This window comes from Pinus tabuliformis, chromosome 6 (assembly GCF_031772625.1).
Source record: "Pinus tabuliformis cultivar Carrire ecotype Pingquan chromosome 6, CPIR1, whole genome shotgun sequence".
NCBI lineage: Eukaryota > Viridiplantae > Streptophyta > Pinopsida > Pinales > Pinaceae > Pinus > Pinus tabuliformis.
This window is the reverse complement of record NC_142292.1, coordinates 127,051,865-127,079,498: the sequence shown is the minus strand read 5'-3', so window position 1 is coordinate 127,079,498 and position 27,634 is coordinate 127,051,865. Positions and strand designations below refer to the sequence as shown.

General features: G+C 34.1%; 1 non-coding gene across 1 annotated transcript; it reads left to right on the top strand.

Moving 5' to 3' along the window:
- Window positions 1-24,666: 24,666 nt before the first annotated feature.
- On the top strand, window positions 24,667-24,750 carry TRNAL-CAA (transfer RNA leucine (anticodon CAA)). Its single transcript has one exon. It is a non-coding gene; the product is annotated as a tRNA-Leu (tRNA).
- Window positions 24,751-27,634: the final 2,884 nt, after the last annotated feature.

The window sequence follows — 27,634 nt, the reverse complement described above, 5'->3', positions numbered from 1 at the left end:
AGAGGATAGATGTTGGTCACTTCAGGATTTTTGGGTCATCGGTTTATTACCATGTGACCAAATATGCAAAGAAGAAGCTTGCACCAATAGCAGAGTTGGGGATATTTGTGGGGTACACTGATACAAACCACAACTATCAGGTGTACATGTCGACAAGTCGGATGATAGTGGTTCACAAGGATATAAAGTTCGATGAGGAGAAGGCCATGCATGTATCCCTTGAGAGAGAGCTTGAGCTACATGTGGTTGAAGAGCTTTTAGCTCCTAAGGTTGAGGGGCCTCAGATTGATGTGGAGAAGCCACATGTAGAGGTTTAGGGAGTGGAGACATCCACTTAGGCAAAGTTTTCTAGATACTCTGATGTTGAAGCTCTACCTGCTGCTGACAAGTGTTCCCTCTCTGACATCTGCACTACTGCAACATCTCCATGCATCTCGCACCATTGCACACTTCTCTGTGCCACCTAGCACTGTGCAAAACACTTGTGCCTCTCGCATTGCTGCAGCCTGCTAGCTATGCGCTGTCCTGGGATTCCCTACATTGTTGCTCTCTCTGCCACTCCATCCGCATCTGTCTCTACCTAATCAGTCAGCTCCTGCTACTCCACATCAGGGCTCCCGTAGCAAGGTCTCATCCAAGAGGTTGGGTACATCAAGGATCTTGCCCCTCCTCCTTGGGACGATCAATCCACATCACCCCACCTCCTACCTAGAGGTATGGTTGCATGTGATCCCTCTGCCCACCTGGCTCGAAGTTTCCCCCTACTAGAGGTCTCTGCATGAGTAGATGTCTCTATTCGATCTCCTCTCAGCTTCCCTTGTTGTGGCTGCTCCACAACCTCCTGAAGCTGCTGCACCAATCGTGGCTCCTCCACAATCGTTTGAGACTTCTTCTAGCTCTGCATGTTGAGAGGTAATATACGCTCCCTCTCAACCACCAAGTCTCCATTAGTTTCCTCGCTGCTCAAGGCTTTGCATGCATCTTGAACCTCAAGAGCATACAGGTTCTTAACCCGTGAACCAATCTGCTTCACCTATCTAGTGATGATGTGTCTAAGGAAAACCTTTCCCTTACTGAAGACTACATCACAGCCTTCGTCTTCTAGCATCGCGATCGACACCAAGTTTCTCTTTAGTCCTGGTACATACTTGGCATCGGTCAAGGTAAGGCGAGCTCCATGCTCCCTCTGAAAAATAATTGTGCCTACACCTGAGACACTATACTTCTCATCATTACCCATCGCTATGAGTATCTGGAGATCTTTCTCCTCCAAATTACTAAACAAACTCTTGTCACCGGTCATGTGGAAAGAAGCTCCACTGTCAAGAAACCAACCACTTCCCACCATGGATGAAACCATGCATGCAAAGAGTGTGAAATCCAACTCGAACTATGAAGCAAGTGCCTCACCTTCAGATCCTTCCCCGGATCCCTTCTTGGATTTCCTCCGTGGACAATTTGCAGCATAATGGCCCACCTCATGACAACGAAAGCATCGCACTTTCGATTTGTCAACCTTCTTCCAATCATTGGAAGAACTGGATTCGGAAAGAGAACCCTTCTCCTTCCCCTTCTTTGCTTTGGCAGCCAAAGCAAAATCTTCTTCATCAGATGCCTTTGATGAAGATCCATCCCTAGTATTCCGCCTGATCTCCTCCTGCACAAGATCTGACCACAGTCTCTCCCATCCTGGCAATTTCTCCTGACCATTGACAGAGTCCTGCTAGGAATGCCAACTCTTCGGAAGTCCAAGGAGAGCCAAGCTCACCAAGTCCTCGTCATCGATAGTCACCCCCACACTTCCCAGCTCATCTTGGCACTGAGTGAACTTCGTGAGATACTCGGGCATACTGTCTCCATTCTCACACTTAATGTTTCAGTTTATCCTTGAGCGCCAACTTCCTCTGGTCGCTATTGCTTTGGAATAGATCTGTCAACGCTTTCCACATCAATTATGGAGAAGCCTTTCCATGCAGGTTGGACACAATGTGATCCTTCACGCCCTCCAACAGAATCCTTCGACACTTTGTTGTCTTCTTTTGCCAAACCTCAACGTGAGCAACATCAGTGGGCTTTGGGACCTCAGCCTCTCTGAACTCCTTCAGCCCATTGTCATCTAACACCGCCTCCATCATGTCTTTCCATGCAATATAATTTGAGCTGCCTTTAAGAGCATACTCCAATCGCAATCCGTTGAAAGACATTTCAACTTTGACACCAAGAAACACTGTTGCAAATTCAAATTCCACCAGCTCAAAACTCAACCGCTTATGATCTAAAAAATTCGTGAGAACAAAGTATTTCTCGTATAGAGATTGACTATATGGGCTTTTACCGGATATCTCACCTTCCAAAAGAAGGATGAATCCAGAGGCTACCTGACCCGATTACAGACTCTGCCTGAAGAAATAAAATGTAAGCACTTTCTGAATAATAGATCTGATGACCAACTCTGCTCTGATACCATGTAGAAATTTTGAATAATATAACACTTATTCATAGAGATTATCTTGATTATACATTGTTTGCGGAATGCATGCATAATACATAACCTCCTCTACTATTGATCATCAATTTGCAGTATTCAGAAACAATCGCATGCGCATATTGAAACATCAATCACACATATCAACACAATATATCACGGGGAAAGCATACAGCTGAAAACCCCCAACTATCGGTATATTATATTGATTGAGAACATGTAACAATACATAGTACAATACTCCTCGCAATTACTCAGTACTATCTCCACCTGTTACACACAAACTAGCTCAGATCTAAATCAATCACAGGTTCAAATATCCTCCACTGCTTGCCTGCCTCCACTGCGAAATCCTGCATGAGAATCGATGAGTATGGCTGATCCAAACTCGTATTTCCCTTGGCTGAACCACACAATCCTCATTGGCAATACTCAATCCATTGATTGTGCAAATCTCATGCACAACTATAGTCACAACTGATAGCAATCTCAACATCTAACACCTGTCTCCACTAAACTGTCCATGCACTAAGTTAACTGATGTATTCTTTAGTTGCTTTATGAGTTAATAATTAGTGCATTAATTAACAATTAATTCACATCACTCATCACTAGTGCATTTGCAGTTAAACCAAATACAACTAGTTCAAGCAAGTCAAACTGAACACAACTCCTCAATTAACTCCACCAAACTCAATCACTTGAGTTCTAACTGAAGTCCATCATGCAATAGCTCAACTGACCCATAAGAAAAGCGTATTTCCTTCTGACAACTACATGTGCCACATCTGTAGCTCAAACTGAAGTGCTCCAAGAGGATAAGATAATGTTTATAGTCCAAATATTATTATGAGCTAATAATATTTGACTGTTCTATTTTTAGCCTGGCAATCTAAAAGTAGACTCTGCCCATATGTTTAAAAATAGAAGTCCATCTATTTTTACCAACATGACCAATCATCCACAAATAGCATCCTTCAACTCATAGACCATGATCCATATGTCTAAAAAATAGACATAGTCTAAAAATAGACTTTGCGCCAAAAATAAGCTACGGGCCCACTTAGTGAAGGCGACTCCTTTCCACTAAGCTCCATCATCTTGTTTCATTTTCAAGATCCTCTTGCAGAAGATTTCGGCTTCTTGCCAAAATTGGAAGAGTTCTAGGAACTGCACTAAGCGTTCCAGTGTTGTTGACCATCATTAAACCACCCCTTATACCAACATTTCAGAAAGCACATTCAACCTAGTTCTACTATGCATTTTCGCACATTTTTTATTACAATTCTCTTCTTGGACTCACAAATACCCCTTTGGATTAAGTGGGGGGAATGTTGGACACCTAATCCTAAGGGTTGGTGTGGAAGTTGGACAGTTAAAGGGAGTCCAAAAGACCTTGGATTATGGAATCCAATGGTCACTCTAATGTATTATAAATGTAAATCTAACTTAATAAGAAATGAAATTCATTTTTCTATCATTTATGACTGTTCACATCCCATGTGGGTTTAACAGTTATGTACTAACTGCCGAGGTTGGGGGGAGACCACCAGCGTAACCGCCGTCGGCCCTCCCATGTGAACGCACAAAACTACCACTGTAGCAGTTAGTATAACCGCCGTCGATTACTGTGACCACCGGACCAAGCGGTCCCATGTGACCACTTTACCTCCTGACTGCAAGCATTTGTTGTGACCGCGTAGAAGACTGCCACCTCCTAACTACCGCATGTGACTAGGTCACTTGGATTTTTTTATGACCACGCGGGGGTTATGGGTGGAATTAACTGTCCTACAATTTTGTCCAATGGTGCATGAAATTTTCACCCAGTTAGGGCTTTTTGGGGCGAAAAAGGTAGGATCGGTGCTGAGTTTTTAGAAATTTATGGAGCGAGTAGTGGCCTAACTAGGAGAGGTCATAACTTCTCCAGTTTTCAACCAAATTGTATGCAAAAAGAGTATAGATATCCATTTTTGGACATTCTGGACCATTGGAGTAGGTCTCGAGATTAAAGGAGCACTTTTGGATAGGCTTTTTACAAATTGAAGCCTATGGGTGCCATGGACAACCAAAGTGTTGATTTAGTTTATGGAGGATTTTGAAGATGGAGATGACCTTGCAGGGGTCTTCCACCCTCCATGTTCTTTCTACAACAACCATTACATCAGTGTTGTAGCTTTATTTCCTCTTTTTTTTGTATGTGTTTTGAGAAGAGACTTGTTTATGTACTTCAAGTGGATTGTGGTACTGTTTATGCTTTTTGAAGATGGGGTATGGATCTTGGTGTAAGATGCTTATTTTTGATGAAGGTTTACATGTTTGAATGTAGATAAACATGTGTATGGAGTGAGAACTCTTGCAAAAGTTGTTTCTTTGAAGGAGAAAATAGCCATTCCATTTCAACAATTTATGTACTCTTCCTTTCTAGACATTGAGCATAATGAGAATGGGTCATGCCTTTAGAGCTGATCCAAGGAGATGTAGCTCAGGAGGGGTGAACTCCTTTAACAATGGCTAGTGTATGACTGATTGATGCATGCTTCCATTCAGTGTTTTGCTTTCATGTTTAAACTTTTTCATGAAACTAAATTAAGAAAACACACATAAAAACTCATGTTTTTACTTGCTATTTTGGAGTGCAAACCTCAAGAACACTTTTATATTCTGATGAGGATCTTAGCATAGAAATATAATATTCCAAATTCAGATCAAGTTGGTATTAGAGCACTCATTTTCTTTGTGCAAGGAGGAATTGACTATTTTTTTCAAGTGAATGTGTTTTGAAGCTCAAGTGAGGAGAAGGTTTTTGGAAAGGAGAGCAAGATTGTTACAATCTCTACCACTAGTTCTACCTCAAGTTGCAGTAGAAGCTTCAAGCAAAGCATGTCCCAAGGAGGAGAGCCTGAAATAATGTCATACGATGTGAAAGATTTTAGAGAGGTTTTCTTAGATATGGAAGAAATGGTGAAAATCCTCTATGAAGAGAGGAATACCAAATTGCAAGGTGAGAGCTCTAGACCTCCAAGAGGAGAATGTTCTCCAAAGGAAGAAGGTAACAAGAATGGTGATAAACCACCATCTTCTCCACAATATTCATGTTTTTATACAACTCTTATGCAAGCTGCTAGTGTAGAAAGTCCCTCAAAGAAGGAAGATGGACAAGTTTGTACCTTTTGTCCACATGATGTGGAAGATAAGGTTTTATCAACACCCAAATTGAAGGAGCTGAAAGAAGAGAACCAAAGAGTCCAAGAGGACACATCCATAATAAAAAGGGAGTTAGAAAATATATTTGTATGTCAATCAAAAGATGAGTCAAATGGTAAGCATTTACATGCTTCTTCTTTACATGAAAGTGTTGATGTAAATTCATTTGTAGCCTTTGAAAAACATAGTAAAGGCATTGGATCCAAGCTCTTGATCAAGATGGGTTACAAGGGAGGAGACATTGGAGTAAAACCTCAAGGCATTAAAATTCCAATTGAAGCAAAGGAGAGGCCCAGATATGAAGGCTTAGGCTATGTTTCAAAAGAAGAATGGTCTTCTAGTGACAACTCATGGGTATCATGTTCCTTTTTCCATAAGAGAGGACATGAGGAGGCAAGATGTTGGGATTTGCATCTAGAATTGGCACCTGCTTGCTTCCTCAAGAAGAAGTACAAAACATCTCCAAAGAGAGATGAAACATTTAAAGAAGAAACAAAGTTAAGTTCTTCTTGCCATGAAAGTTTGAGAAGCATAAGCCAAAGGACAACAAAAAGAGGTATAATTGTCCTGTTAATTCAAATGCTTTTCATAATGGAAAACAACATGTTGATTTGAATAACACGTTGAGGAATGTGTTCCCATGCACCTTTTTCCTTTCATTTAACCATTGTGTAGATACGTGCAATAAAAGGAAATAAATCATCAAGAAGATGTTCATGTCTAATGGAATTGAGACCGAAAAGAGAAAATATCATCCAAGGTTTAAGACATGTGAGGCAAGAGAAGCTCAAAAGAACTTTTGCACTCACTGCAATATTAGTGGGAATTGGGTCGAGAAGTGTTGGAAATTGTTTCCACAACTTCATCCTGGTAAGGGCAAGCAAATTATGCAATCACAAGAAGAGGAAGTGACAAAATAAAAAGTGGTACAAGATGCGACAATCCCTGAAGTAGCTTCAGAAGAAGAAAAAGTTCAAATAGAGGGTTCATTTACCTTGTTGGGTAAGAAATGGGCGGACTATTTGTCCAGCTGAAGTTTGTAAATATTTGTTTTTCACTAGTTGCATATCCCCATAGCTAGGTAATTTGTAAGAGTGATGTTCATAAATAAATCACTTATATGCAACAATGTTGTCTTTGGGCATTATTATGCTAGTTTAGCTTGTTGATAGTCAATTTGAATGGAAAATTTAGGAGTCAAGTTTATTCCATTTTGTAAAATGAATTTCTATTTGTAGTTTAATAAATCATTCTAAAACTTTTGTATGAGTAGTTGCAACACATTCTGCATGTTACAAATGTGTTAAGCACTCAATTTATACAAGTATTCACTATGTGAAGCTTGTTTTGGTTCATTTGAGAAATTATTCTAGGATCTTATCCTCGATCAAGATTTTGCAGATGAGCACCTTGGAATTCTTCTCAGGAAGGATGTTGTTGTGGATGGCCATAGAGAGATGGACAAGCTGAGAAGAAAATCAAAATTGAATTATTTGGTTAAGTTATATTTCAAGTTCAGCTTGAGAAAGAGCCAAGACAAGTACAAGTTAGGGCACTACAAACATCGATTGGATCAAGTTTGGAAAAATGAAGGAATTGTACCTTTAAATGTTGAACAATTGAAAGTGAACTTTTGGAGACCAAAAGTTTTTCAGTGGGGAAGAGTGATTAGGAGCTCAAAATTTTCCTAAAACTCAAAGGTTTCATAATGGTGTGGAACCTGAATGACTGCGTAGTTCTCGTCGTCCTGAATCTGGCGCAACTCATTTCGTGCAAAACATACATCGTATGCTCCCAAAATTGCAATCTATTCATTTTCCCGAACAGGGAAATTTGGTGTAAGAGCTGACAGGGATGATGATTGGGCATCTGTACAACCCAGTGAGCAAAAACTAATATTCCTTGGAATATTCCATGGAATATCCTCAAAATATTCCTTGCAGGTGGCATCACCATACAGTGACAAGTGTAAAAATTTCGTTGGTCTAATGGTTTATAGGTGGAACAATAGGGAGGAGACACGTGGCTAAGCTTGGGGCCGCCACTTGTCCTCCTTGGGGTCAATCAAAGTTTTGGTTCGGCAGAGGTCGGGCTCGAAATCGCGACCTCACCCAAAACAACATTATGGTTTACCAACACGCCCAAACGATGGTTCTTAACAAACAACGGGGGTAGGTTTGTTTTGTTATGTACTAACCGCCGAGGTTGGGGGTAGACCGCCGACGTAACTGGCGACAACCCTCCCATGTGAACGCACAAAACTGCTATTGTAGCAGTTAGTATAACCTTCGCTGATGACTATGATCGCTGGACCAAGTGGTCCCATGTGACCACTTTGCCTCTTGACTGCAACATTCGTTGTGACCGCCCAGAAGACCGCCACCCCCTAACCGTTGCATGTGACCAAGTCACTTGGCATTTTTTATGACCACGTGGGGTTTATGGGCAGAATTAACCATCCTACAATTTTTCCTGGTGGTGCATGAAAATTTCACCCAGTTAGTGCTTTTTGGGGCGAAAATGTAGGATCAGTGCCAAGTTTTGAGCAATTTGTGGAGCGAATAGTGGCCTAACTAGGAGAGGTCATAACTTCTCCAGTTTTTGACTAAATTGGATGAAAAAAGAGGCTATATAGCCATTTTTGGACATTCTAGACTCACTGGAGTAGGTCTCAAGATCAAAGGAGCACTTATGGATATGATTTTTTCAAATTGAATCCTATGGGTTCCATGGACAACCAGAGTGTTGATTCAGTTTATGGAGGAGTTTGAAGATGGAGATGACCTTACAGGGGTCTTCCAGCCTCCATGTGCTTTCTACAACAACCATTACATCAGTTTTGTAGCTTTATTTCCTCTTTTCTCTATATGTGTTTTGAGAAGAGACTTGTTTATTTACTTCAAGTGGATTGTGGTACTGTTTATGCTCTTTGAAGATGGGGTATGGGGTCTTGGTGTAAGATGCATGTGTTTGCTGAAGGTTTACATGTTTGAATATAGGTTAACATGTGTATGGAGTGAGAAATCTTGCAAAATTTGTTTCTTTGAAGGAGAAACTAGCCATTCCATTTCAACAGTTTATGCACTCTTCTTTTCTAGACATTGAGCATAATGAGAAGGGTTCATGCCTTTAGAGCTTATCCAAGGAGATGTAGCCCAGGAGGGGTTAAATCCTTCAAAAATGGCTGGTGTATGAATGATTGATGCATTCGTCCATTCAGTGTTTTGACTTCATGTTTAAACTTTTTCATGAAACTAACTTAAGAAAACACACATAAAAACTCATGTTTTTACTTGTTATTTTGGAGTACAAACCTCAAGCACATTTTTATATTCTGATGAGGATCTTATCATTGAAATCTAATATTCCAAATTTAGTTCACATTTGGAGATCATATGAAAAAGTTATGCCACATTTAGTAACTGCATGTTTTCAAACCAGCATGTTGAAACTTTGCCTCCTAGGTATGTTCATCAGTGGATTTGATATATCAAATCAAGCTATATTAATAAATTGTTTCTATTTGAGTTAGTTACGTGAATCTAAGTTAATCTCAAAGTGGAATCAAATTAATCCATGCTTGAATGAAAAATTTATGCTTGAATTAGTGACTGTTTGTCTAGAAAACAATTCACGAATAGTCCCATCAAGTAAGGTGTTCCTTAGTAGGTTTGGCATGTAATTTAAACTCACTTAAAAAAATGTTTCTACTCGAAACGTACCTATGAATACACTTCAATCTATCTTTGGAAACACTTTAATTGGATATAAAATGAATATTTTGTGAACAAAATACCACTGAGGGATCTAGGCTAGCCACCACTTTTCAACAGGTAAATAAATGCATTTTTCTTCATCTATCTTCTTTGGATCTAATTTTTTTAGTAATTTTTGTATTTGTTTTACGTATTTATTAGAAGGAGAAATATCGATCACCTTTCTTCTCCCATCATCTCACATTTTATTGCAAGCAATGCTTAGTTTTTGCAGGTCTCGGGATGTTCAAAGGGTCAAACCTATGAACAAGTGATTTTCAAAGTTAAAGTTTTTGAAATTCATACATGAGGGTATGAAATATTCAAGTTAAGCAAAGTGGAATATCATCTAACACTGAGTTCTAAATCCTTGGAGATTGTTACAAAAACCTTCCAATGGATGACCGACAAATACTTGAAGGTGAATTGAGATCAAGGCAAAATCCATGAAATCAATCATCAAAAGAGGAAGTCAAGTTCCATATCATGTCAAAGTCACATCAATTACTGAAGAGACCTATCAAAATCTCCACCATTCATAATGACATTCATCCACCCTGCTCTATGCCATTTTTCTTCTTCCAAGTTTCATAATCCATTTATATTGAAGTCTAAATTCATCCATTTCGTTTTCCATCTATTTTCCTTTACAAGCTTACCATACTCCCTTACTTCACCTGCTTTATCTTCCATTTCAGATTTACTTAGGAAAAAAAATTAGGGGTTAGTTGTGAAAACCAGACAACTAGCATAACATAAACCATAATTCTCATTGGAAAACCAAGTAAAATTGGTCAATGAAAATTCACAAAAAGATCTGTCATTTACTTCTCAAATTGTCATCTTAATAATTTCTAACAAGTTTTTTGGCAAACAAGACTTGAGGACAAGTCAATTCCTAAGTTGAGGGGGGAGGTGCACAATTTCTGGGTTTTTCCTTTTTAAAAGTCTTTTTACAGTTATATGCACTACCTTTTGAATAACATCTCAGTTTCAGAGGGACCTGTATGATCAGATAGAGGGACATGAATTTGCAGCCATCAATACTATCTTTTGAAGACATTAAATTTTTAGAGGGACCTGAAATCTTACCTTAGCAACATCTTTAGTAGAGGGACTTGTAGCCTACTCCAGTAGTGGAATATGAAAACACTTCAAGCAATTTATGAGATCTACAGCTGAAAGAAAGAAAATTTAAAGACAATGAAAACAATTTCAAAGCTAAAGACAACCATAAGATATTATTCTAGACAAATCAGTCACAAAAGCAAAGAGAAAGCATGACTAAGGAAGTAATTGAAAAATCTGTAAGAGAAATTTCTTTTTAATGTTTTACTTTTGACAAATTCCTTCATTTAAAAGTAATGATATTGTACCTATTCCCTTTGATTTCCTTAACCATTATTTCCCTTTCATAGCCATTACTTCATTTACAAGATCATTCATTTCATTTACCTATCCCTAAGCATCAAAAAGTGGTATACAACTCTTAAAAAAACAAATGGAAATTAGGGAAATTGTCAATATTGGTCACAAATATCAAGAAGCAAAAGGATTGCCTAAGATACAATGATTTCTCCTCTTCAAGGATAGGCATAATTAAGGTTTACATCATGGCAAAAGGTTTCCTAAAATAGGGCATCAAAAGGAAGTCATTTTCTGCTAACAAAAAGGCTACAATAGACCAATTCAAGCAAGATTTTTTTTTTTGACAATTTCATTTGTCAACATATGAGAATCAATTTCATTTAGGGAAGGTCTTTGGATGGATTTTTTTTGGTTAAAAAAAGAAAAGGATAAGAGCATATGATTCAAGGAAGTATGGATGGATAAGTTTCAAGGCACATGATTTAAAAAGCAACCTTATTAAAATCATGAGTGTTAATGTGGAAAATTCTTTTAAAATGATACCTACAAAACCTCATTATGATTATAAGTTATTTTGAATCATATCTTGTTAATACGAAGACCTCTGTCCTAAGTCCTTTTTCTCCATAATTTGACAATGTTTTGTTTGTTGTGTCATTAAACAAGTTGTGTAATGACTGTGCCACAAATCCTTTTTCATTTGCCATACGAACCCAACAAAGGAAGAGTAAGGACTCAGTTATGAGAATCGAACTCATCACTATTTTACACACTCATCACTTCGATTTATACACCAAGCTCTGTCAAAACGATGCCACGACTTCATGAGGTAAGCTCTGTGACCATTTTTCATATTTTCCACAGTTAGAATTTCACCCAACTTCATTTTAAAATGATTATTTCTGCAGTCAAGATGTTTTATGCTGCCATTTGACTGATATGTAAACATTTTATTCCTCCAACATTGATTTCATTCCCTAAGAATCAAACCCTGGTTGCATAGGAACCCAAATTGTCTTCATGTGTCTATATTTATGCTTTCCTCATCACTAATTGCACCCACAAATTAATGTTGACAACTTCCCACCATGAAAAATGTAATTTATATGTTGACAAATGAAATTGTGAAACATACAATCACTACTTTTTCTCGAAATCAACCTGAGTGTGGAATAGTTTTGAGGAAAACACCTATTTGGGTGATTTGGGTGACTTGGTGTGAAGAGTTTGAAACTAAGTAGGAATTGACCTAAGGAGAAGACAATCTTCTTTGAAAAAAAATCATCTTACCGAACCAAAGAAGTAGTAGGAAGTAAAATTTTGGGTTGACCAATTACAAAGAACAAAGTCTTTCTTCAAAATTGGATCAACAAGTAAGAAAATTTTCACATGAACCCTAATTGATGCAAAATTGTGAATTTGGAAACAAAAAATTGAGGAAATTTTGTTTTCTTTTTAAACAGATGTAAAAAACCAAGGTATTAGCATTTGTGTCAAAAATAAGGGCTTTGACAAAGAAGGAAAATTTTAGAAAATTTTACAGACAAAGAGAAGGTTATTTTTCTTTCATAAAATCATCATGGTGTCTAGGGTTGAACTAGTGAGATTTGATTCCATATCAATTCATAAATATTGTCTAAAACTCCTTGAAAAAACTCATTGGGTTTCATTTCCAGAGAAGTTCGATGGGTATAATAAAAAGGTTTGTGTGGAATTTATTTCCTCCTTTGATGGTGAGAGGTCCTCAATAGGTAGCCTCACCATAAGATTATCATAAGACATCATGGAACAGGTGATTTGACTACTTCAACCAGGAGAAAGCTACTTCAAAACTAAACAATGCTGAGGTAAATCTTGGACCCCATTTTTATGCAGATCTCGAGCATCATCTGTTAACTGGAAGAAATGGATTTAAAGATGCTAGTTAGTTCATCCCTGGGATGAGATGGCTTACATTATCCAAAAATTCATCACATGTGAGGGCAGATTCAGTATAGTATACTTGTATCACATTAAAATTTTACAACATTTGAAAGGTGACTGTGAGATCAACATGCCTTATTTTTTACTACAAAGCCTTTCTAAAATGGCTAAAGGAGTCCAAAAACAAGGTAAAAACATGGGCAAAAGGCTTTATGATCATGACATCATAAAGATTATTGTTAAGCTTGAATTACAAAAGAACTTTTTATGGAATCAATTTGTATTAAGTAATGATTTTGAAGCTATGGAAGAAGACTCAAGGGAAGAAAACATTTTCATCATAAGTGATAATGAAGAAGAAGTAAATCTTCCTAAGGCGACAAGCTCAAAACGACCTATGGAAAGGAGAAAAACAAGAAGTATGATAAGAAGAGAGGAAGAACTTAAAAAAAAGACAATATCTTTTACACTTATGAAAGAAAGTCTAGGAAGCGTCCATATGCCCAAAGAGGACAAATAGCAGAAAAAGATGATGAAGCACAACAATTTCAATATGATTACCTTCAGGCCTTAGAGGAGCAAGAAGAAAGGGATAAGCAGGAAGATGAAATGAAAAATGATATTCCTATTGATGAGCAAGATCCAGAAATTTCAAAGAAAGTAAAAAGCAAAGGACCTTCAAAGAAGAAAAAGAAAATTAAAAAAATATGTGAATGAGACAGAGATCCTTGAAATACATCTTAAAAAGGAGAATGAACAACTAAAAAATCAAAGTCAGAAAATTCAAAAGGAAAATGAAAAATTGAAGAAGAAAAACAAGAAATTGCAAACAAAGGGTATCAATAGAAGAAGGCAATAAAGGCAAAGTATCAGAAGTAAAAAATTATTCACATTTCTCTAGCTAACGTGGAAATATTGTTATAGGCAACAGAGGTGGTATAGGATTAGTGACAAGGCATCAGAGACAATTTTGTGCACAAGGACATGCAATGTCTTCCTCTTGGGGGAATGTTGGGTGCCACTTTTTAATGTTTATTTTAGTGACATAACCTATATTTTGCCTCTATTTTCCTTCCATGCCTCTCATAAATCATCCATATTTTCTTGAAATTAATTACATTAGATACATTTATCACTTGCTTTTCATGATTTGAATTTTGACAAAGTATGGTATTAAAATTAATTTTTTAGCAAAAATTATAGGATGTTGCAACTTCCCATAATAGCTCCAAGTTTTGCACGTGTGCAGGACAACTGGGTGAATTTTGGGATATGTTGCATGATCCTCAATGTCCAAGGAGGAATAAATTTCTATCTACCTTCAGAAAAGAGTCTTGCATATGTTCGGTCAACGCTGGTCAAACTAGGCCACTTGTTTAGAAAATACCCTGTTTTTGGCAATAAATCAAGACAATTTTGGATTTCAAGGGATTTTCTTCACATTTCATGGATCTGAAGGTTGAATTCGACCTATTAGCACTTTTCTAGGATCTTAGAAATTGATTTGAGCATTTTTAGTAATTTTGGTTATCAAACCTCTTGTATAAATATGTAGGACTTGAAGTAAGAGACATGTTATTTTGTGTGGAAGAATGCTACTTGACTGAAGTTAATAGATTTGGAGCTTTTGGATACCTTCATTGTGTTGTGTGGATTCTGTCAAAAATGTTATTCAAGCTTTCTTAACTGGTTTTCATTCGAGTGTGTAGGTGAAGCATGGAGGGCCCCTGTTGCTAAGCATGTGCACTTAGTCTTTAAATGTCTGGTATGATTTTTTAGATTTGTTGTAGTTTCTTGTATGTTTTTTTTGTCATTAGATTAAAAAACTTTAACTTTTGCTAAATTATGATATACATTGTGCATAGATCTCTTGTAAAAGAGCTTGATGTGTTCTTACTTGCAGCAGTAAAAGATTGTCAATTTGTCATTTTTCACAATTCATTGTTATGCTACTTTAGTATTTCATTGTTTAAAAAGAACTTGATGATCTAAATGTTGTTATGATTTTGAAACATTATGAATGTATCTCCTGTAAGGGAGCTTGATGTTTACTTACAACATTTAAATCATTAAGATACATTAGATACAAAGTGTTTTTAAATTCATTACTTTGAATAAAGTAGTCCAAAACTAGTCTAGATCTAATTTCCAGATACATTAGTGTGCTTCAAAGTTCTACGAACTCTGGATTGACATTAAAGTATATGATCTGATTTACACCCCTAAATTGGACCAACAATGGCCTTTGCCACCATAACTAGGTCTCTATTATGGCATGATGGGAGAAAGGAGAGTAGTGGATTCCATTAGCATAGTCAATATGGTATGAAGGACAATTAATGATGTCCTAAAGAGAATCAAGTCATTTTTTTCTAAGTTTGAATTGTGATTGGTTAATAATAAAAATGACAAAGTGACATTTTCAAGTTGCTAAAATGTTAAGGAAAAACAACATTTATCTTGAAGGTTATTTTTTCAATAAAGAAAATCTGAAGTTATGCTTTTCATGGGATTTATAATCTTTTCATCAGCTTATTTTTGAATCGATAAAATTCAAAATCAACGCTTTTAATAAAATTTATAATCTTTGGTTTATTGAAATATATAATCTTTAGTTTGAGGTAGCTTCTTTTTTCAATGTGAAAAATTCAAAATTTATGTTTTCAATGAAATTTTAAGTTAAAGTTAATAAAATTAAATATCTTTTTTTTTATAGTTTTATTCTGAATTTAAAGGTTATTTTTAATTAGTATTAGTTTATTATGAATTCAATATTTATCTTTAGTCATTATTAGTTTTTGTTTAATGATATATTTTTTTTGGTTTTTGTCTTTGTAATAGAAAAAATTAATGTGCAAGAGGTTGCATTTCCTTCTAGAGATTATAGGTTCAAATTTAGAGGATGTAGAGTATGTACACCTCCATAGATTTGTGCAGTCAAATCATTGCATGAAGGTGGACCCCTTGTCCTGAAAACGAAGAGGTCTCATACATCAATTTAGTGTCTAGCTTAGCTACAACCTTAAAATTAGATGATAGATGACGATTATTATTATGAATTCAAAGTGGATGAAATCCCTTTTGTACCATAAAAGATAACATGGAATGGAATGTGATGTCTAATAAATTGCTATGTTTGATTTTCTTTTACAATGAGTGTAAATCTATATTAACTCCAATTTTACTCAATTTTGAAAGGAATAAAAAGTAAATTGAGGTATAATTTTTTTGATACTTAAAAAATTATAAAGTAAGGTGGATTTATGTTTGTACTATATGCACTAATTTATGCTTGATATTATTTTCTTATATATCTTTTTAATTATTTAATTTACAAACATGAGTGTTATTCATCTTATCTACATTAGTTATTTTGTATTTGTTTCTATATATATTATATTAGGTTGACTTATTCCACACTCCACATCATTATTAGACATATATGTTACACATATTACTTATAATGGTCTCTAGAATACTTCTTCTTTCAATGCAATTACATGATATCTTATTTTAAAGATAAACACACAAATAAAGACATCTCTTCATTCAAATTGGTATTTTAAGAATTAAACAAAAGACTTGTCACATTCAAAGTGAAAATAATACCACTACATATTCCTTGGTATAAGTGTTTATGATTTTGGAGAACTATTAAAAAATGCAATTACTTTTACTTTTTATGAAGTCATAGCAGTAATAAAAATGAAAATAGGAAAAGTGTTCGAAGTAAGATTTGAACCAACAACATTTATAGAGATCGGGAACTTGAATTTATAACACAACCATTTAGTTATCATAAAACATAAGAAGATCAAATAATTATAAATTTCTTTGTGAATGTTTACATGAATTACTAATAAAGTGGATGTGTCAAAGTGGTTGTTGAGTATGACTAGAAATCATGTCGTATTTTCCCATACAAATTTGAATCATTCCATCCACATTAGCCTTTTGGTATTTCTTTGACTGATTTTAATTTTTTCAGATTAATCATGATGCTCGATTACCAAAGTCATAACTAGGTTGCTTTACACAATCACAAGAACTTGTATTTATATCAACCTATGCAATATGTAGGAACAACTAACATCATGGTCACAAGTGTTCATACATATCCACTAATGCAATGCCGATGTGTAGTTTGTAGTTGTTTTGACACTTGAAGTGCACACATAAGAAACTACACTATAACTCAAGTTTGCAATAAAAACAAATATAAGAAAAAAAATAAAATATGATAACATTATGTCATGTCTATTACTTATTATACAACATATCTTTCATATAAGAGCTCCAATAAATCCTTTACATAAACTTGATCACCTTAAGTCTACAACTATAGGTTTTTCAACATTATTGTCTAAAACTAACAAATCGGTGGGTTTTAAGGATGATCCTTAATCAAATATGAGCTTTAATTGATGCCCCAATCAAATATTTATTTTAATAGATGATTCCCAACCACATAAATTCTCACAACTTAATATGTAGATGATCCCCAACCATATATATATATATATATAAATGGTTGATCAAACAAATGAAACTACTCTAGAACTGTTCTATCATCGAGTTCATTGCTCTTAACAATATAAATTCACACACTATTTGTGACCCTACTTTTAAGAGATTGTGTATTAAAATAATATGCAACATCAAAATTTAACTCATGAACTATCTATTTTTTATGCATCTTTTGTTATATTTAAATATGTTATTTATTTATTTAATAATAAACACACCTTACATGATACTTCTACCATCTAATCACATGAAGAAAAATTCTAAATTCTCCTCCCAAAAATATTGCATTGAATAATACTCTGCCATTAAATAAATGGGCATACATAGGTGGTAAAATGATGATAAACAAAGAATGGTAAGTGTTATTAAGACTTAAATATTTATAAGTTAGATAAGAAATTAAAAAATAAGACTTGATTGAACCAAGAAAATGAAAAAAGAAGTGAGAAAAGGAAATATTATGTGGTAACAGAGTAAGAAGCCTTGTGTAATGGAGTAAGCTAAGAAGTTTATGAGTTATTAAATTAAAGTACAATGAAATAGATAAATTTTTAATTAAGAAGATAAAAGAATTCTAAAACATATTTTTAGTATTAAATTTAAAAAATAAAATATTATTATTAAAATTTTGTGAAATATAAATGAATCTAAAAAGGAAAGAATACTAAACTATGAAGCAACATGGTGTTGAAATTGAAAGAGAAGTTTTTAAAATATAGATTACAAAGAAAAATAGTTAAAATAATCATATAACCTAAGATAAAAAAGGTGATGTATATCAAGTACACATAAACTTCTTTAAAGTTGTCAATTTGCAAAAAAAACACTAAAAAAACAAAAATTGACAATAAAATACAAAACAAAAATTAACAATAAAATACATCATATTCATTCGATTGCATTTTATTTCATAAAACAAATAATATAATAATAATAACTATAATCATTTTTCGCATGTAAAAAATGCTCCATTACACTTAATTTCATATGACAAATAATATAATAATAATAACTATAATCATTCTTCTCATATAAAAAGAAATGCTTCATTCCATAGTAATGCTTCATTCTATAATGAATAACCATACAGACACATAAAACACTCACATTTATGAAAAGTAATAAAATTTATTAAAAATAAAAAATTCCTTAATTAACTATAAAAAAAATCCAACTCAAATGACACTCTTCAATTAAGATAATAACATGGAAATTATTCATTTTCTCAATTGAGAGTTTCATATTTATGATCCATTTAAAAAACCATAACAAAACAACCATTAATTATTTCATAATTAAAAAATTAATAAATAATTTTTAACATTATAATTATAACAAATTCCAATCTTGATAAGCAGTAAGCCCTTCCTAACTTAACCTAACTAAGTTAAAACATTTTAATAAAGTTACTATTACCCGTTAAAATAAAGTTACTATTACAATAATCACCATTACTTGGTATTCTTAGTGAAGTGAAGTGTCCTTGCAAACTTTAAGAAGATCAAGGGTTTAAAAACACTAAACTGGTTATCTCCTCGCTATAAAAAGCTAAAGAACCCCCAAAAAAAGGGTGTAGGCACAAATATCCCGTTACCATTTAATGGAAGTAAAAAATAATATATTTAATAATAAGATTCAATAATATTTTTAAAAAAATGATTGCTCTTTTTTTATATCTATGATTAATTTTAGAAAGGGATATTTTAATTTATTGTGATAAAATTTAAAGAGTAGATAAATTTTATAAAAGGATGTTTTAACTTATTGTGATAAGGTTTAATGAGTAGATATCTTTTTTTTTTGGACATTTTTGGCTCTTGTTAAATCATAAATTCTTGGTATATCTAATTTCCATAAAGGGATATTTTAACTTATTATGATAAGGTTTGAAGAGTAAATGTCTCGCTTCTCTAATAACATCTCAATTTTGTTAGATCATAAGTTATTGATATATCTAACTTCTAAGTAGTTGGATATACTCTTGGTATTATAGTAACAATTACGAGATTTGATTCTAAACCTCACCTAAATTACTTCAATGTGTTACCAGTTCACCATAACTAGCACAACCATACAAATGAAATGGCATCAATCTATGATAGTTATCAAAACACTTACATCATTATACATCTTAAATTGTTAAAACCAACATAGATCCATCTTAACTTAAATCTATTAAGCACTAAGAGGATCAAATCTCTTATGGCGCAAACCTCTTTTTTGGGTGCAAACCTCTTTTTTGAGTGCAAAACTTGAGGAAATGTTTGCACCTCGAGATATTTGATCCCTTTGGGCACTTAATAGATCCTAAGTTAAGATGGTTCTAGGTTGGTTTGATATATATAAACTCAGTAGTTAAGACAATCTACTTGAAGCTTTGTTGTTAGATAGTAAAACCTAATAAGCTCCTTTGTTATACCATAAAACCCAATAAGAATATAGACCTTTGTCTTTGCAAGGATATTAAATATCCTTGGTTTAATTTTAGTTTATGTTATCATTTGATCTCCTACATAAAACTCAATAACGATTGTCTATAAACCAAGTTGTTCTGAACATTTAAGAGACATACTCCAATGAATTTTCATGTGGAGGTTAAAATGAAGGGTTGACATGCCTGGATGCAGGTGATTAATTGGAAATTAATGAAGATAAGACAGAAGAACGACAAGCAGCCGAGCCACATGGCCACCCGCGTCCTCCTCCATGCCAATTTATGGCACAACACCATCAACCTGCAAGCACCATTAATCTGGTACTTAGTTCGAGACAACTGTAGCAGGCTTAAGGCCATGGCAAACGCTGGCCAGAATTCACTCTCCCCCTTCCCACATAGTTGCTCTTGCCCCCCTCACGCTGAGGAGCCGAACACCCGCACAGTCACAGGGCGACGTTGTTGGCTTCTCAACTGCGTGGATTTGGGAAATGGCATCCATTTCACCCAAACCACTCACTGTGTTTTGAATGCCACCCAGAACACCTCTGCATCTAGGCTAAACAACATCAGTAATCCCAGAGTGAACTCTACCTCACCAGCTACTCATTCTGAATATACCACTGTCATCCCAGCCCAAATATTTAATCGCCCACCTGCCGGACACGCAATGACGTGGCTTTGCCATAGGATGCGCAGCAGACGCGGTAGCAGTCGCGGCCGTAGCACTCGCTCAGCCTCGCCGCCCACCCCTGAACCGGAGACCCCTTCCTCCTCCCCTTCTTCTGATCAGTCCAGAGGTCATCTCTCTGGCAGATACCCGAATACCCGCAGTGGCAGAGGTCGGGCACAGGCTTATGAGGCCAGAAGAGCGAGCGCTGCCACCTAGTCGACTGGTCTTCCTGACCCCCCTTACTCTTCTTACTGCACTACCTAGTTTCATTTTCATAGCATGCTGCATCGACCCGCCATTATTGCCACTATCACAGTGGCATTCAGCGAAGATTTGAGTCAGCAGGATGAGCAAGCTACACGGACCCAAGGACCTGAACTAGAGAAAGGGAAGACCAACAAGCAGAAGAAGGCCGAGGAGATGCGATACCTAGGAGTTGGAGAAAACAGGGACAAAAAGACAGCTACGCTCAAGCATAAAGATGGCCATGGCAGCACCCTACATGGTGAGGAAATGGCTGGCGGAAAGCATGCAGTCGATGGCTACTCAGGCGACATGCAAGAGGTCGGTGGCAGCCAGGGTGGCACATCTGCAGCGGTGGAGGAGTGGGATGACTATGGCTGTCAAATCGAGGAAGAGCTGGTGGACTGGGATGACTACGGTTGTCGAGTTGTGGAGGAGCCTCCACCAGACGCCTAGTGGGCTCCGCTTGACAGCTGTGCAAGCCAGGTTCCGACTTTTTGATTTTTTCATAGGGCTCTTTCCTATTTTTTTTCAATCCACGTGTTTCATTCTGATTGGATCTTACTCAAGACCCCTGTGTGGGCTTTACTTGTTTTTGTTTATGAATTGGGACCCCTGCGTGGGCTTTGATTTTGGGTACACTCGGACTGGCTTCCCCTCGGTGGGCAATCATGTTTTTGGGTTTTTGGTTTCATAACTGATATAACTATGTTCAACACCACAAAGGCCGGAACCTCGTTATACTTTTACCTTTTTCATTAATAGAATAGCATTACTTAGGAAAAAAAAATGAAGGGTTGACATAGTGTAAACATAACAACTCTAATAAATTTTAACAGGGACAAGAAAATAGAAACAAAATGTAGGACTGCATGCTTCTGACTTATTTTTGTTGATGCTCGTATTTCTCTTCAGAGTAAACAGTAAAATTTCAAACATTTAAAATAAAATGAATAACATACCAAACAACCTAGAAAAATTTGATCTTTGAAGGCCATGTAATAAAGTGAGCAAGGTTGTTTTTCCCATGTTTCACTTGGAAGACATGCATCTATAAAGCTATAAGTATTCGTGTAGTGTCTTTATTGAGTGATTTTATTTTCCAAACCGGATATGAAAATTTCTCAAGATTATGATATTTGTTGTGGAAATTAGGATTTATTTGATCTAGTTAAAAACTTTTAGTGCAATGAATGTCTTACATTAGTGAAAATAACATTTAAATAGGCTACATTATAGAATAATACCATAAGGAAAAGCAAAACCATGGGTTGTGAAAACGTAGGCCAAAAACATCCATTTGTCAATTTACTATTTTATCTCAATTTTATTTTAATTATTAATTATTAATTTCCGAATTATTTATTTTATTTTGTTTTTGAAGTTTTTTTTTTAATGTAATTTGACCATTAGTGAAGAATACCATGGAATAAACCATGTGTTGTGAAAATCTAGAGCCCAAAAACCTCCATCCATAAATTTACTATTTTATTTCAATTTTATTAAAATTATTATTATTATTATTATTATTATTTAAAATTTTATTTTAATGTAATTTGACCATCATAAATGAAGACAATGGAAAAACCACAATTTGTGAAGAATATGATGGGAAAAACCACAACTTGTGAAAACTTAGAGCCCAAAAACCTCAGGTAAATTTACTCTTTTATCTCAATTTTATTTTAATTGTTGTTGTTATTATTATTATTATTATTATTTATGTAATTTGGCCAAGTAAGTGAACCACAGTAAGTGGCTTGAAACGAGTCGGCATAAAAACAACTATGAGCCCAAAAAATTCTGGCAAATTTACTATTTTATCTCAATTTTATTATTATTATTTATGTAATTTGGCCAAGTAAGCGAACCACGGTAAGTGGTTTGAAACGAGTCCACATAAAAACAACTATGAGATTTTTCTAGAATATTTTTTTATATAAATTATGAATCACATAAACTTGCATTTTGAAATATTCACATATTTAACTGCTACACATAACATCTAACACCTACACATCAAACATCTAATGACCAGAAATAGATCAATTTTTTCACTCTAAAGATGTTTGCATCTCAATAGATTCATTTTCTTTCGGAGCTTGGTAATATGGAGTTAAGATGGATCTAGTTTAATTATTAATTGTAATTAATTATAAATATAATTATTATTTTTAATTTTTTAATTTTGATGTAATTTGAGTGAGTTGAAATGTTAAACATGACATACATTATAACATCTCTACCATACTAGAGAGTGCTATTTTGAAGCAAAAATCCTAAAAATTAACTAAATTAAAACTTTATTTTAAATTATTTTATTATTATTAATTATAAAAAAATAATTAATATATGAGTTAAATATTTTTAACCATAGTGATTCACCCCACTTTATCATGGAGTTTGTTAACTAATAAATATGATTTGCTACAATACTATGGGCCAATACCATGGCTTATCAATACCACATTCCCAAAAAACCATAACTCATTTCCCAATCAAAATATTTTATATAAATTTTATTTTAATTTAATGTTATAACCTTTTTTAAAACTAACATAACTATATAAATTAGACGATTGAGGAATCAATCCATAATAAGCAATAAAACACTTGCTTCATGGTACATTTCACATTGCCAAGATTAAAAAAAATCATAAAAATTAATTTTTTTAACAAATTAATAAATAAATTAACAATTGAATAAAATAAAATTATAGATTCTTATTATATTAAACTTAAATTTATTTATAACAATAGGATTTTTTTAATAATATTTAAAATGAATTAAAAAAACGACCTTTTGATTTAATACTAATATAACTAACTATTGATTTTATAATTATTTAAATTCTTTAACTTTAACTTATTTTAATTTTTAATTAAATTGCTCTCCTTTCCCTTGGTCCTGTCTTGCTAACCGATTCCTAGTCAAATATAGCCGTTAGCTGATCAATTTAGTCGTTACCTGGTCAAATATAGGTGTTGAAGGTCCTGCTCTGACTATTTAACATGCAATAACATGCAGCCTAGATCTAATTCTTCAACTTGGTCCTGACGACGAACCACACTGGTTGGTTCGAAACCCGTCGACAAAGTTATTATCATGTGATTTACGCCGAAGAATTTTTTCATAAACTTGATATGGATCGCCTCAATTCAACAATTATAACTTCGTTATAAATTATGATTATCAATAACTATAAAAATAATTAACATATGAATTAAACATATATACATTTAAAAAATATAACTAAATTCTTAATTATGGAGATTCTAAACTTGTAAATAAATTTTGTTACAATAACATGACTTATCGATATCACATGCTTGAAAACTATCTTATTTCTTATGACATTTTATGTTTGATCATTTAATTAAAAAACAAAAAAAAAACAATTACTTTTAAAATAAATGGTTATATGATTTTTAATAATTATAAAAAGAATAATATATTAATTAAACATATATACATTTAAAAACATGTAACTAGATTCTTAATTATGGAGATTCACCACACTTAATTATAGAGATTCTAAACCTCTAAATAAATTTTGTCACAATAACATGACTTATCAATACCACATGCTAAAAACTATCTTATTTTTTATAAATCATATTCATATGACACTTTCTATTTGATCATTTAATTAAAAAACAAAAAAATTAATTATTTCAAAATAAATCTTAATCATTTATTCACACTACTACTAAAAAAATACTAAAAAAAAATTACTGTGTAATAATAAATAATTAATAATTAAATGTAAAACTTTCAAAACCCTCTTCCAAAACAAATTTATCAAAATTAAAAAAACATAAACAATCATATATCATACACAATAACTTGTAAATCTAACTAACTTTAGAGAATAGTACCAGCTTATGGATGGAATAGTGTCCATGAGGATAATTAGGGTTCGACATTGGATAAGCAAGTTCTTGCACGAGCCTTTCTTGCAGAGTGATTGAACTATAAAATGAGTATATGGGAACGAAATTTTTGTTTGTATATTACAAGACAAGAGTTTACCATGCAAACTCACAATCAGTCAGGATGGCCGAGTGGTCTAAGGCGCCAGACTCAAGTTCTGGTCCTCAATTGAGGGCGTGGGTTCAAACCCCACTTCTGACATTAACAAGTTACCGTTTATCTTGTTCCTGTGACGAATTCATTGCAATTGAACTAACCTTGTAGCTGTTAATCTTTTATCAATATACTTAATTTAATCTTTTCATGAACAGGTTTTGTGAAATCCTCTTCCATCTTTCTAAATGTCCATACTAAGCCTTTGGATCTACAATTCGCTAGCATGTACTTGTACATTTTCCATTCCTACAATGGTCCCTTGGCCGTCAATTGATCATTCAGCAACTTGAATCTGGTTTCAACTGAATGTGCAAACTAGCCAAGGCGCCAGACTCAAGTTCTGGTCCTCAATTGAGGGCGTGGGTTCAAATCCCACTTCTGACATTAACAAGTTACTTTTTATCTTGTTCCTGTGACGAATTCATTGCAATTGAACTAACCTTGTAGCAGTTAATCTTTTATCAATATACTTAATTTAATCTTTTCATGAACAGGTTTTGTGAAATCCTCTTCCATCTTTCTAAATGTCCATAAGCCTTTGGATCTACAATTCGCTAGCGTGTACTTGTACATTTTCCATTCCTACAATGGTCCCTTGGCCGTCAATTGATCATTCAGCAACTTGAATCTGGTTTCAACTGAATGTGCAAACTAGATTATGCAGTCAGATTTCTAGATGCTTTCCTCTCAGAAAGCAACAGATAATTGATTTCATTCATAGGGAAGATAGTGATTTCGTCCTAGTTGTATTATGATGATGTTGAGATAAAAAACTATTTGTGGCATCGTCACAGGCAACGCAAAGCAGCATAAGCTCTTAATTTTTTTTTTCAGAGGAAAAAAACGCTAGTATATATTGGATCATATTTTTGTCTTTATTTCTTAGGAAAATTACATACAGTTTTCTCCTGTGAAGACTAGTCAACATACCTTCCCAAAAAAACTATATCCTATGAGACTGTATTCCTTTGTTGCACAAAAATTCAAAAGTCTATTGCTACCTATCTGTTGGAAAAAAAATTCTATTACATTAGTGCATCCTTTCACATTAGTGCAGAAGAAACCTTTCACATTAGTGCATCCTTTCTTCTGGAGTAATCAAAATGAGACCCTGGCATGTCTGTCCTTATGAGTAGTTGATGTTGCCTTTCTTGATGAATGCCTTTTATTGAAGACCAATTTTGCTCTCTGTATATGTGGTCAAAGATTACTTGCTGGAAAGTTTTTATCACGATTTTGATGCGCTTCATCCAATTAATAAGAATGGATTGTTTGAACTAATTACGTCCCTTAACCCACTCAATAATGCCTTTGGCATCACCAAAAATCTGAATCTCTTCAATTCCTAGTCATTTGGCAACAATCAACACTCTCCACAGAGCTATTATTTCTGTTCTGCTGTTTGTACCATTTTCTCTTTCTCAACAAAAACAATAAAATTTAACAATCTAGCCGTTGATCTAGATGGCTGTTGGAGGCCTTGCTCAGACCATTTAACTTGCAAAGCTGGATCTGTTTCTTCAACTTGTCCTGATGATGAGCCACACTTGCTGGCTCGAAACGCGTCCACAAAGATCTCTCTTTATGTGATTTAGGCCGAAGCTCTTCTTACAACTATTATAGATCACCGAAGTCTCAATTTAACAAAAAACAATAAAATTTATCCAATATTTTATATATAACTGCTCCACAACCACATTTTCTCCCTAAACTTTATAAAAAAATAACCTAATATATAAACCCTAACTTTTGGAATCATGTACACTTTACTTCCCTTCGTCGGCCCTATCTCATTGTAGTAGGTCACCATCTTGTTAATGTCCTCATGGAGCTCCAGGCTTTTCTGATCAAATAAGATTGCATTTCTTCTCCGCCATATAGTCCAAAAGATGTATAGTGGAAACCCACCATAATCCTGCAGTTTGCTCCAAAAGCTCCTCATTTATCAGACGGACTCTGTGGATCTCCACGTCCAGAGTTCGATACTTGTGACACCAATTTTACTGGCATTATCACACTGCAGTTGTTATCTCTTAGAGAGACGGAGTTCCTAGCGAAACTGGAGAGGCATGCGACAAATAGTCATCTAAAATTATGACAAATATAACTAAAGCTGATTTTCGAATTTTTTTGGGGTCAGAATTTAGTGGTATAATTTGTGATAAGATTTTTGGATTTTAACAAAAAGCAAATTTAGTTTCTTGAAAACCCTTAAACATTAAAATTATATAAATTCAATCATTTGAATTTATGATATTTTTTTAAATAAAATAAAATAAAAATTCAAAAACTAGTTCATTGCATATTAAAAACTACTGAAATATCTGGATAACGAAATTTATTTTAATATATTTAAATGTCTGGGTAACGAAATCTATTTTAATTTCTGAGTGGTTGAGTTTTGAAACGGATCAATCTCTCTCCATGCATAAACATTCTTCAATTTTTTTTCGTTAATAAAAAGGTTCACACCATAAGAAAAATTTATCTTCAGTTTTGATGGATTAAAATGGTTTATATTTATCTAAAATAAACAAAATAATAATTTATTAAAATATTTTAATTTAAAAATATTAGAATTAGTTGAATTTGAATTATCTTCATTTTTATTGATTAAAATGGTTTAGATTTTTCTAAAATTAAGAAAATAATAATTTATTAAAATATTTTAATTTAAAAATAATATTAGAATTAGTTGAATTTGAATGAAATTAATAGGAGGTACAATAAATGATGATGGGTGTATTGTTAAGATACTCTATGATGTGAAGGGGAAGTAGAATAAATGGTGATGGATGTATTGTTGACTTACTCTATGATGTGAAGGTTACCGGTTCAAAATTTCGTGGGCAAAAATCCAGTCATGTTAAGCGCTAGTGTGGCCCATGCTGAGTGCGATCCCTCCATGATTTTGATAGCTTAGAGGATC